The sequence below is a fragment of the Aotus nancymaae genome, unplaced genomic scaffold (assembly GCF_030222135.1).
Source record: "Aotus nancymaae isolate 86718 unplaced genomic scaffold, 86718_ANA_hifiasm-v0.15.2.pri h1tg000009l, whole genome shotgun sequence".
Lineage (NCBI taxonomy): Eukaryota > Metazoa > Chordata > Mammalia > Primates > Aotidae > Aotus > Aotus nancymaae.
Genome location: NW_026988420.1, coordinates 14,590,787 through 14,602,500, shown reverse-complemented (window position 1 = coordinate 14,602,500; position 11,714 = coordinate 14,590,787). Strand labels below are relative to the sequence as shown.

Here is an 11,714-nt window from a genome sequence, read left to right as displayed (position 1 = left end):
GGCGCGCTGGGTTCCCGTGAGGTCTCTAGGTATGTAGGACTGGCCGCGGCTCGCGCTTCCAATATGGGGCAGGGGCAGGGGCAGGCTTTTGAGGCTGTAGCCGGCTCTTAGGAAAGATGCTGGACTTTAGCTGCTTTCTGAGGACTTTTGTCATTTGACTCGCAGCGTAGTCCTTTCTCAAGGAGGAGGGGTGTTCACGGGTGAGATGAAAGATGGGGCTTCGAGCTAGCGATTTCCTTGTCCTGGCTATTTCCTTCTCTTCGCACTTTTCTTAGAAGACTTTTTTTTTCTCCGGTGTTTGAAACATGTCGCAAGGAAGAAAAGCAATCTACGAAACTATTAATGTTTTCCTCCCACAAAACTCTTTACCCGGACAACTTAACGGTAATTTCGCGATCCCCACCTTTTCTTGGGAACTCTTGACGCTGAGGAGGGACGAGTTATTTATCTTGCCCTTCGGTGATTTTTTTCCTCCCCCTTAGCTGGTGGTTTCTATCAATTCCTACTCCGCAGTTCTTGAATGATGTGAGCCAGTGACGGTATTAACTTTAGGTATCTTTTATGGCCTTTGTAAAAATCCCGCGTTAAGGATGTATTAGATCTTGAGTTCTTTTCCGCGCTGGAGGCACCACTAGATTAACCCTTTGCCTGTGTACTGCGTATGGGGTGCACGGCTCTGGGTTGCAAGTATTCCGGAGATGCTTTTTGCAGCAGCTACTGTGTTCAGTTGTTCGCAAGGAGGAGTAAGGCTTCCTGCGAACTGCGGTGACACGCTTCTTTAAGACTGCCTACCTACAGTTTTTCCCCCTGGAATTGTTATAACGATTGATTTATATCTTATATTTCTATGAAGACTGGGGGACCCGCCCTCGCTTAGAATGTTTCCCGGAGGAGAACAGAAGAGTGCAATGTGATGTTTTTCAAATTGTGTCTAACGGAGCTCCCAAAACACTGGACTTGTTACCTCCTGATTGGCTGGAAGGAAGCGGGCCTGGGGGGTTTTGAATGTTGAACGCTAGATTATAATTCTCGACTTTCCGAAAAATTGTGATTTTGGCCAGAGAATCACAGAAATGGCTACGAAACGTTAGGACGAGGGTTTAGGAGAAAAGTTAGTTTTTAATACTTTTGTTTTTCTCCCAGAAAGGACTTTCGTGTGGTTCTGAAATGCATATTAAAAGTAAAACTGAAGAGGCTGTTTACGCAAAATTAAGTCTCTGCTGGTTGAAATTACAAGACTTTTATATATTTGTCACTATTCTTTATTGGTTAAAAACGGACTGAAAAATTTAGTTTTTTTCCTTTGATAGGAGTTTTTCACCTTAAACTGCATTTATTTGTTGGATGCACATTAAGGGACAGTTGTTTCTTTTATTTTGATAGAAAGAAACTTCAATTTTCTTAATGTTCACGAATGATCTTTTTCACATTTTCCATAAAAATTGAACATCTTATTAAAAAAATTTTTCACATCTAATGAAAAAATACAGATTTTGCTAAATCAGTAACTGCAGTGAACTAAAACTTTAATTTGCAAGACATTTATGTTTCTTAGACAACAGGTAAGCACAGGTGCGTATATATTATTTCGCTCCTTTGATAATAAATTCACTGTGAAGAAATATATTGTATACAACAGTGTGGGTGTGCTGTTTTTTATCTGGTTGATTTTCAGTTGATTTTTGTTCAGTGTTGCTTGAGACAGTCGTCAGTATATTTCTGTTTATTACCAAGCATGTCATTCCATTTAATTGCATCTTGATAAAAGGCAGGTGTGGTTTTCGAAGAAAAGTGGTAAACTCACTGATAAACAGCTGTAGATGCTTTAAGAAAGAATTATTTTAATTTAATAGAAGTTTATATTTTTTTATGAATAGTAGTTGAAATTTCGAAGCTTATAGTATGTTCACATTAAGTCCTATATGCATTGTTAGAAAATATTCAAATAAAAAATCTTACAGTTTTTATAAATCTCTGTAGGGCTGTAAATATAATTTATATTAGTAAGTGGAATAGCTGAGTTTATAATTCATACTATTTTGTGTTGTCATCATAACAAGAATTGTGATAACAGAACCCATTTACATTACCTTTGTTCTAAGCTATTTATTTTGGGTCATCTCATGAAAATTTCATAAAAGGTGCTAATTATCTTCTCAATAAAATTTGATATAATGAAATTGTAGGAGATTTCATTTCTATTTTAAACGTAATTAAACCTAAAGTACCTGAACTAGTGGGTTTTGCTTTTTACTGAAAGTTTTTGTTTCGAGTTTTGCATTTTCATTCAAATCATAGGAGTTTGGGGGAAAGTTGGGGCAAGCTTTAAATTCAACCATATATTTTTAGCACTTTGGTTTATGGGATTTTTTGTTTAGGGAGTGATGAGTAAAGGATTGTTTTGTTTAATAAGTCATTTTTAAAAGGAGTGATTCCTTTATTTAAAATACATCACTTCAAACTTGAGAACACACTAGCACCTAAATAAAATCCACAGCATTCAAAATATTTTTACTTTTATATGATGCTTCCTAAGAGGAAGATACTGGTTTTAGACTTGTGTGCATATAGATACAAGTTCCAACCAATGTGTATTTTTTAATGTTTATGTGCACTTATCCATATTTCTCTGTAGAAATTGACAGTTGTAATTTATTTTGTATTACAAGGATTAGTAAAGTCATTTCTTACCATAGGAAAGCAACTGCGGGGTGTAGTGTTGCTACAATAGGTCACCTCTTTTTAAAGCCTTGTTTACATATTGTGGGGGAAAGGGGACTAGAGAAGGTATCAATCTTCCTGGTAGCATTGATTTTCATTTGTTTGCCCCGACGCTATTTTTAAAAATTCAAATAAAAGTGCAGTTTCGAGGTATCAGCCTTCCTGGTAGCATTGATTTTCATTTGCTTGCCCCAACACTATTTTTAAATATTAAAGTAAAAATGCAATTTCAGACTTTTAAAAAATGCTGTTAACTTATTTGTATACATTTACAAAATGTAGCCTCGGGTGTTTGTATGTAACACTGCATATTTTTTCCAATCAGATTAATATCAGTTTTAATGTTTAGCAACAACTATAGCTAAGGCTAAAAAATTTAAAGTAGCTTTCATATTCTGGATCCCTAGTTTCGTCATGCTTTATGTACTACATTTTTAGTTTTTTTGTTTTGTGGAGACTCGTGTATATTTTTGTTTGTTTATTGGTAGGCAGTAACTATTTAGAGTATCATAGAATACTTAAAGCCAGAAATATGGGTCAGTTGATTTGGTTTACAAAATGAAAAAAAATTCCCAGAGACTGTATTAGGTAATTCTTATATATGACACATTAGTTTTCTTCAAAAGAAGATGATAAATTTATAGTTTTGAAAAATTCTATAAAAATTTTTCTTATTTTGAAATATTGCCTAAAATTGGCTCTTTTCTTTCTTTTGTCTAATGAAGCTTAAAAATTCACATATTAATTTCCTTTTAACCCCTTTTTAGAAGACAGATTTTTGGTATAATAACTAGAAAACACATCTAAGAAAAAAAGTCATACTTACAGTTTTGTAGGGGTTTTTGGTTTGGTTTTGTTTTTAATTCAGCAAACTTTGAAACACCGTATGCCAGGAAACTAATTTTGGCACATAATTAGAGCTCAAACTCAAACTATGACTTGTTGAAATTTTGTAGCCCCAAATCTCATAAGACCAAAGGAAATCAGTAATAAAATACCTCTTTATTTCAAATAAGCGTTGAAAATGAGATTAAGCAGTCAATTTTTAGAAGTCACAGTGTTAGAACTTTAACGTCATGATTGTCTTAAGAGTAACAAGATTGATTTTTAGAATATCCCATTACTGTTTATGTGTTTGTTTATCTCGTTATTTGCAACTACAAATGATTGTAGATCCTTCATATAAATATTACTTTCTGGTAGGGAACTGAATTTTATTTATTTTATTTTTTGCTTGGGTTGGTTTTTTGTTTTTGTTTTTGTCTGTATCAGAGATGCTTTAAAGGATCTACCTTTTAGAAAAAAGACAAGTTTTGAATATTGGAATTGATATTAAATATATATTTGAATTTTATTAATATTTCTTATTGAAGTATAAAAAGTTTATTATACTTTGGTTTAATTCTGCCTTATTTCACTAAAGAAAATTTGTACTGGAATAACTTGTAGTGGTTTCTAAGAATAAATAGTAAGCTGTATTTTGTAACATTTTAGATTTGAGTTTTACTATTTGAAGGTTTAATACTATCTTTTTTTGTCATACACATTGGTTTATTATTTTATGTCCAAACCTCTTTTGCTTCTTATTGCTTGTTATTTTTCATCTCCCTACTATTTAAAAACTTAACATTTGACATGTAGTACATTTTGTTTTCTACTATATTCCTTGTATGATTTTTAAACTTAAGATACCTTAATTTTCAGAGTGCTCAGATATAGAAAACTGTCTGTTTTGAGGGAGTCTCTGTATAAATAATTGTAATTTTTTAAAATGTCATGGTATTTGCTATTAAATAAAAGTGGAAAATTTATTCAGAGCATTATGATTTACGTATAGTACATGATACACCTTTGGTAATTTAATACTTTTATATAATCGATTGCCATTGAATCATTATAATTCAGAAAGGTGAAGCAAATGAAAAAAAAACCACATATATTCAGTTACATCTCACCACTACTTAGAAACATTAAAAAACCATTTGGTCCAGTAGTGGTCTATTTATTATTTGTAAATATGTTAACTTGTTAAAAAATACAAGCTGCACATTTTGGTCTGTCAGGATTATAATGTATTAAAATGTTTGGAAATATAGATTTTTTTCACTTAGGCTTGGTAATATACTAATGTTGAAAATATTGATAAATTCTTAGCTGGGCATGGTGGTGGGCACCTGTAATCCCAGCTCCTCTGGAGGCTGAGGCAGGAGAATCACTTGAACCCTGGAGGCAGAGGTTGCAGTGAGCCAAGAAAGTGCCATCATGCTCCAGCCTGGGCAACAAGAGCAAAACTTTGTCTCAAAAAAAAAAAAAAAAAGAAAGAAAGAAAAAAAAAGAATGGTATATTCTGTCATTGAAACCTTTGGAGAGAAAGTTAAACTTTGTCCCTGTCCCTTCAGTAACTTTTTAAATTGTGTGAATTTTAGAAGTACAAATTATATTTCTGATATTTTCCTTATGAATCTGTCTTGTACCAGTCCTCTAACAGCTACCCGAATACACACTCATCCATACTACTTTGAACATGAATGCCCTAAAGAGAAATGAAAGCAGAAACATATTAATCTGATTTGTTTGAAGAGGCTTTAGATGATAAAACATATCACAGGTGTTTCTAATCAAGTTATTTCTGTTTTAAAAACATTTTCAAGTTAGAATTTCTCTGAATATAGGCAAGATTGGGGTCATTTTGAAAACCATACCTCTGTGTTCAGGGATCAGCTGTGGAACTGCAGGAGATGGAAATCTGTTGAGTGTCTTCATGCTATAATACATGACATTTTTATTGCAGGTTTTGACCTGTAGGAGAGAACCAATTCTGGGAACAACCTCACTTCTTTGATTGAATACTCACGTAATGCATTGGAACATGACACGAGATTAAGGTATACTAATGAATTTTAAAACCATATAATTTTATGTCTTTGCAATATAATCAGACTAGACAATTTGTAAAGCTGAAACCTACGTGAACTAAAATCAAATAATTACTAATAAACAGAAATCATCATGTGAAGTGGCCATAGCTGAGCTGTCTTGCTTATTAAAACTCCAAACTTTTTTTATACAGTTGATCTTATCATCATCCTAAGGTCCAAATCCAGCTGAATTTATTTATTCGAAAAATAAGTATATATAGTAGTTTTTATTTTCTTAAGGTTGTTACTGCAGTGTACTCAGTAAAATTATGAACTTTTCATCTTATAAAATGGAGAGTTTACATCAAATGGAATTTGGTGCTTGGCTGTTTGACAGGTGGTAGAGTAGTAGATAGAGCCTGCAAAATTAGGTCAGATTGATGAGAATATTTTAAGCAAATTTAAAGTATTCCAAGTACTATCCTAACCAAAAGTGGCAATGTGGTTGAAACCGAAAAACCCACTTTCTTAAGCAGAAATTACTAGTATCTTACTCAGATACGCTGAGTAAAATATTTAAGTTGTTAATATCAAAAGTTGCAGACTCTAAAAATAAAATTGTAGAATCCCTAAACCTTCAGTGATTTTTTTATAGTTTTAGTTGAAAATTTCAGATAGTGTTTAACTAGTACAACTTTTGTTTTCTAAATGATAATCTGGTATAGTGAAAATGAACTTATTGAACAGTATTACTAAGTATTATTTGGTTAATTCTTTCATAGTAAAGTATTAATCTTATGTATACATATATTTGTGTACATTTATTTAAAAACTATTTGCTAAAGTAAGGTTTAGTAACAGTACAATTTTTTTTTAATTTTTTTACCTAAAAAATATTTATATACTTCGAGGTAATGTCAAAGGTTTGTTTTTATGATAAAATTATTTAGTCTTAAGAATGAAGTATATTGTGATGATCATAGAACTGCTTTTAACTTCCAACAATGTAAATTTTTAAAAATGAATTCTGAGATGTGTTTAAGAGTCAATGTTGAAATACACAGCAAAATACTAAAAACTGAAATTTGATATTTCTATATTGTTGTATATTAGGTAGATAATCCAAGAATGAATCTATTAACAGTTGACGTTAAATAAAATGGAAAGATGTTTAGAAATCAGAGTTTAAGGATGAAGTTTACTTTTATATTGGTTTCATACTGTAAGGTGGTTGAAATAAATATAATGTATAGAATGTCTTCATGTGTTTGAGATTTTTATGAAAAAGCAGCGTAGTTTGAACAGGATGAAAATAAATACAGTTTTTCCCTCACTGACTTAACAAGTATTTCTCAGGTTAGAGAATGTTAAGATGGAAAGTGGAAAATATGGTTACCTTCGTGTCTGGTGAAAAAATCCAGGTTCAATTTATGACTTTCATTGCAGGTATCTTTAGAAATAGCCTTAATAAATTAAATGGGAAAAGAGAGGCAGCATTTGATTTTATATTGTAGATAAGATATAAATCCACAGAGTTGTTCCTAATTTAGAGAGTTTATGATTTGTGATCTTTGAAGATAGCAAAACTTACTTATATTTAGCATCATATAGTTGTTCTCCCTATAGTTATGTACTGGGTTATAAACTTCTAATAATGTAGCTTAGTAAATAATTTGGTATCTAAAAGAATCAATACAAATATTAACAGTTAACTTGTATTTGGTCAATTCTTACAGGGTGAGAAACTTTAACCCAATTAGGAGTATGTGTTATTTTAGGAGGCCAATTAACAAAGGCTTCAACTGCTGTGTATGATTGGCTCTTTTTTAACTACCCCTTGAAGGGGGCAGTTAAAAGACATTTTGTAAAGAGATTTTGACTGTTTCATATTTGCAGACCTGATTATCTAAATCTAAACCTTGATACGTGGTTAATCATGTCAGAATTTGGGGGAAGAGATTTATTGTGTTAAATTTTTATCTTTCTTTCAGTGATTTGTATCTAATTTGTTCAGTATTTATGTTTTTGGCTAAAGGCATAATCAGGGTTAAATAACATTCACTTTTGGGAAAAATTCTTAGCTGTCCCTAAAATACAGTTACATCATCATTGTTCCTGTCTTACTGAAATAGTTTTTTTTTTAGGATAGAAAGAATATTTGAATAAACTAGAATACAGATAACATATCTACATATGAAGGAACTTAAAATTATTTATTATTTGTCAGAGATGTATAATGCTAGTTTATAAGGATATATGTGTTACATTTTAGGCAGTTTGTCAACTATGACAATTTTCTTTAATAAAGGTTTTATATATTGCTGAATATTTGTTAAATAATAGATATGGTTAACTTTTTAAAAGTTTTAAAATATTTATTTGAAGTAATTTTGTATATGTGTGTATTTTATGTGTTTTTTCTTAAACTAGCAAATAACATCCTTAACCTATTTCAGTTGTCTTTCTTCAAATAAGACTTAATGTATTAGAATTATATTTTCTGATAAGCATTTTTCAAAGGGTAAGCATTTTTCAGAGGGTTCTAAATTTATATTAAATATGTTTTGAAGTGAAATTTCTATTCACAGCACCACAAGCCACAGTTTTGATACGTCATTAACATATATTATATGACTTAGTTTTACTTTCCTATTTTCATGGTTAGAGTCTTGAAGGAGAAACATGAAGCATGTTTCATATGTGGCTGCTGAGACTGATTAATCCCACTGGTTAGTACTTTATTAATCCACTTCCTTTTCCAAGTGTCTGAATTTTTAAAAATCTTTCTTTAGGATTTGCTGTTAGTCTTTTTTATCACTTTCATATTAAACAAATACATTTAAAGTATCTTGTTATCCTCTGATCTTCAAAATTATTTCATTATTATTAACATTGTTCCTCACGGAGCTGCTAAGCAGAAAAATTACTTTTTCAATTTTGATAAAAAATAGAAGATTGGGGTTTGCTTTTGATTTTGTAGAAAATATGATCTAAATTTAAAATATTGCTACTGTTTTATACTTTGGTTTTAAAATGTCTCAAACTTAGCCTTCTTGATTAGGTATTATTATTTAAGTTTACCAGCCAGTTTTAGCCTGTGTGGGTTTTTCTTTTTAATAGTTTATAGATGTCCAAATTTTTCTGACTTTTTATATTTTTCTGAATCACAAATTGCTTAAGGTTCTAAAAGATGAGTTGCATTTAGATTTAAAGCTGTAAGTCTATAAATAGCATCACATTACATTTAAAGGTAATTGAACAATAAATAGTTCTATTTGTTACTAATCAATTAATACTATATACTTACTAAGTTTGTAACTTTGTATTGCATATTTAAAACAGGTAAATTGCATGTGGAAGTGTTTTTAATGGGATTTATGAAAAAACATTATGAACTAAAATCTTGTTTCTTTGCTAATAATGTCTAAAGTCAAACATTGTGATGAGATTTGGGGTACTTGGGAGCCAGAGGCATTTTGTAAGCAAAATAAAGTGTCATTTCTTGATTGGAGTTTGACACTTTCTTACTTTCCAGGAGAATAGGTAGAGAAGATACTCTCTTTATAAATTTACCCCAACATTGGTTAAAACTCTTCAGAGAATTTTGATAATTAAGCAGTTAAATCTAAACTTAGAGGCTGAAGATTATTGTATATATCATTAATTTTTTCTTGCATATATTTTAGGTTCCCTTTCTAATCTACACACCAATTTTGTCTTTTCTCTCTCCATGCCACTTTTTTTTTAAAAAATCTTTTAAAATTAATTTTATCATGTAGTGATAGCAGACCTGGTAGGTAGGTAGATCTCTGAACCATTTTTCCTCTGTGTGTCAGTTGCATATTCTTTTCTCAGCTTACTGTTTTAAGAAGCAGCAGCAGCAGCAGCAGCAGCAGCAGCAAATAAACAAGTTATCACCACAGCCCTTGTTCTTACCCCTTACAGCTGGGAGCAGAGGCTGGGAGATCGATGCTGCTTGTCAGCTGTTGTGCAGAATAGCATCAATATGCAATAATGGTGGCCAAAGGAACCTGCACCCATTCGTTTTTACAAACCCAGGTGGGAAGATCCCCACTGTCACTGTACCACATACACAGTATAGAGAATACATTCTTTGGCAGAATGGTTGCAGCATAAAGAGAACAGTAGTTGCTTGTAGTTCTTAGACTCTATTATTTTTTACTATTTACTCTATGGCTTTAGTTCATTTAATTTTTATTCAGTTAATTCCATCTGTTAGAATGGAAAACTGTCTTGCTTCTGGAGGTATATATGGTATGTTTCATGGTTTCACTTTTAAGCTGGTAGACTGAAAAAAATTATTAATAATTAGTTGCTGATATCACAAGTTAGATAATATGTTGAGGATAGAAAGAAAAGTTGGCTATCACCGCACAGGAGTGTTTCTTCACTATTGGACCATGTTATCTTTGTTTTATAAAAGCCCAGTCTAACAAGGCTGAATTCTTCTTGATTGCACTATAATAGAAGAAAACAACATTCTATGTTAACTTGGTGTTATCTAAAAGCAAGCCACAGATGAAAACTTATGTCTGCTTTTTCTTACTACCATTTACTTTTTCTATATAACATTTCTCATTGAAATATCTTTTATCTGAAAGCTCAGATTATTCTAAATCTTTTGGAAACAGGACTTTGTAATTTCAAATAATATAGAAGAATGTTTTTATTTTTATAATTTAAATTTGCACAGATTTGTATAACCTAAATACTCATTTTTTTCTTCCTTTTACCTCTAATTTCAATAGATTAGAGATACAGGGAAGTCTAACTATTGAATTTCTACAAATGTTCTGAATTTATTTGTAGAATTCTTGGTGGGAAACTAATGACTTTTTTTTTTTTTTTTTTTTTAATAAAGCCAAATTGCAAGTTTGACATTTGCAATAGCATTCTATTTAAAAGATAATTATAGTTGCTTTCTGGTAATCTTCATTAAAATCACTCCTGATCACTCTAAATATTTTCCTGTGCCAATCATAGTAAATTCAGAATATTAGTCCCCTGGTAATATTGTTTTTAAAAGCTTTGTCATAGTATGTGCTTAGTTATCTAAAAAAATAAATAAGCCCACAATCTTTTCTGGCATTGTGAAGTCAAGCATATTCAGCCATAAATTGAGGTTACTTTTGTTGTTGTTGACTAATGCTAGAGGTTTTTTTAAAAATATGTTTATGTAATTTAATAGATAACATATTAATTACTGTTACTTCCCCTAACTAAAACATGAGTTACATAATCCTTTCTGTTGAAAACACTTCATTTTTAATCATTACTTACTGCTTAGTGTCTGCGAACCACCTGTATGAGAATAACCTAGAATTTAAAAAATAAAAACATTTTTCCAGACCTGGAACTTGCACTTTTTACAAGCGCTAAGAGATTTTTCTTAGGAGCACCACATGTGTGAGAAGCACTTCCCAAAATGTACTTGAGGGAAGGATTGTTCATACCAACAAACTGTCTTCTTTTCCTGCATCCTTTTTTCCCTCTTTGGTCATCTTGGATTTAAGCTCAATATTTAATTAGGAATCTTATCATTTCTATTACAATAGTTCTAGATTAAGTTCTTGAATCTTAAATTCAGCTGATTAAAAAAATAGATTAAGTCTTGGTATTTCCTCAATCATATGAGGAAAATTGGTATTATCAGAGCTTTATTTTCATGTAAGTACCTTGGGCCAGATTTCAGTCTATTCTCTTTGGACCATTTAGTATACCTATGTAAAACCAATACTTGATGAAAAACAAAAAGAATTGGTCACTTATGAATTTTTACATTTTCATATAGATAGTAGCTGTTTTTTAAGAATATGCTTTCAAATGTTGGAGGAAACATAAAATGGGGAACTTTTCCTATGCTGCTTGTGGAAACATTTAGCAATATCCTTGTAAAGCTGAAGATACAATAGGCTTGAACCCAACAATTTAATTCCTAGATGCTCTAGATAAACTCAGACATGTAGCAAATAGTCTTGGTTATTTTTAATAGGACAAAATGTAAATGTTAAGTAACAAGAGAATGGCAAGTTGTGACATAGTCATGTGATGAACTGTATAGCTACTAAAATGAGAGCTGTGTTTATCATCATGAGTGCGTACCCTACTTCAAAC

At 31.3% G+C, this 11,714-nt stretch overlaps 1 protein-coding gene across 1 annotated transcript in view; it reads left to right on the top strand.

Moving 5' to 3' along the window:
* Positions 1-1,586: 1,586 nt before the first annotated feature.
* Positions 1,587-11,714, top strand: part of LOC105726707 (uncharacterized) — an 83,761-nt gene continuing 73,633 nt past the window's right edge. Inside the window, exon 1 of the mRNA XM_064373443.1 lies at positions 1,587-5,606. The gene's annotated coding sequence lies outside the window, so the exon portion shown is untranslated. The remainder of the gene's footprint in view (positions 5,607-11,714) is intronic.